Raw genomic sequence first — 1756 nt, 5'->3', positions numbered from 1 at the left:
CTCCACCGTCCCGTGCAGGCTTCGTGGGGGCTGACACAATGCGTCGACGAGCCGGTGACGGGGTTGAATGACAAGACTCTCCGTGTCGGGGTAATTCCGCGGGGGCTGGAACGAGACAAAGTCGTCGCGTAAAGTGACGCGTGTCGCTGTTGTTTGCTCTGGCGAGCGTTTAATTCACGGAGACTCGGTGATCACAGAAGGGAGAATTTCGTCGGCTTTTCTTTCTACATACACACATACACATACTCTGACGTTTCACGTCTCACTCGCGGATTCAATTATCTAACCCCATTATCTCTTATTAGTTCGGATTCATAGATATACTACATACGTTTCTACAATAATATAGATTTCAACAATAGGATGCGATGCGAACACACGAGTTACTTCGTAATCGGACATCCTCGATCTCGGTTTATCGTTGCTGGGTCGCGAGAATCGAGCGACGTTGAATCGAGCGACGGAAGTCACGCGTGGGATATGGGTCAGGAGCGCGGGCACTCGAGCGTTCTTCCGATCGCGAACAGCTGGAGTTTGCCCACGCAAAGAGCAGACGGCAGACTGCGACTCCGTCGAAATATCAACTTGCCGCAACGATGCACGCACCTTTCCTCTATCCCCAACACTATCAACAATATACCATATATACATACATACATACATACATACATACATATATATATTTCGAGCGAGATGAAGAAAAATGCGCGACGTTTCCAAATTCGTCAAGAATAATTCGATACATCCACTACGGAATCTAAAACGTTAACGCTTTGACCAAACGCTACGACCACCGAGTTGGCCACGCACTCGTACGAGCATANATAAACAACACGTACGATACGTCTAGTGGAAAACGCAGGCGGGTGCGTTCCATCCAGCCGGCGCACACCGGTATATTGGATGGAATTAATTAAACGCTCCTTCCATCCCCTCCCGGATAGCGCGGGTGTATTTACTCGATGGGCTTTGAGGATCGGATTGCAGGCGCCCCGTGAGAGAAGGTCCCGTCGTTTGTTCCCTTCTCCTTCCCATCCTCGGATCGCCACCCCCTGTGTTTCCCACACACACACACACACACACACACACGCACCTCCCCTCCCCCTCTCGCGGTGGCTGCGCTGCATGCTTCGAGGCGGAGAGGTATTTCGAGGCCTAGCGGGGACTACCCGACGGATATCCGCAAATACCGCGAACGAGTATTTAGAAATCCTTTCGTTCGGCCTGGTGGATCGTGAAAGGGAGCCGTGCGGCCGGCGCCTCGAGTCGGGAACTTCAAACGGGAAGGGCAGAGCTTTGCGGAACAGGTTGATGCCGAAATAGTCCATTGTGGTTATCGTATTACCCGCGATATTGTACCACGCTTGCGCTTTCTCCGTCCACCCTCGCCGTCCACCGCAAATGTTAATGGAAGCAGTGTCGGATCGGAAGAGAGAAATTGCCAGATCTTTCGACGACGAGAGACAAAGAGAGAGAGAGAGAGAATGTTCGTATAAAGATCGGATCTCGAGGAGATTATTCGTGGACGCCGGCGCCTACGCGACAGCTTTTCTGGAAACGCTCCAACCGGGGTTCGGCTTGTTTGCCGAACGGCAAGCAGCCGAAAGGTGATGCAGCGAATTTTCCGAGTGTTTGCTAAACATCCTTGTGAAGCTCGTGCACGCCGTGTGACGCCGAGTGGATGCTCGTAGACGAGCCCGGGAAACGCGTTAATGCATTCCGTGAGAAAGTGGCCCGGGAAACGCGAAAGTGGCCG

This window comes from Apis dorsata, unplaced genomic scaffold, assembly GCF_000469605.1.
Source record: "Apis dorsata unplaced genomic scaffold, Apis dorsata 1.3 scaffold_964, whole genome shotgun sequence".
In the NCBI taxonomy this organism is placed as follows: domain Eukaryota; kingdom Metazoa; phylum Arthropoda; class Insecta; order Hymenoptera; family Apidae; genus Apis; species Apis dorsata.
Note: the sequence above shows the minus strand (reverse complement) of the source record.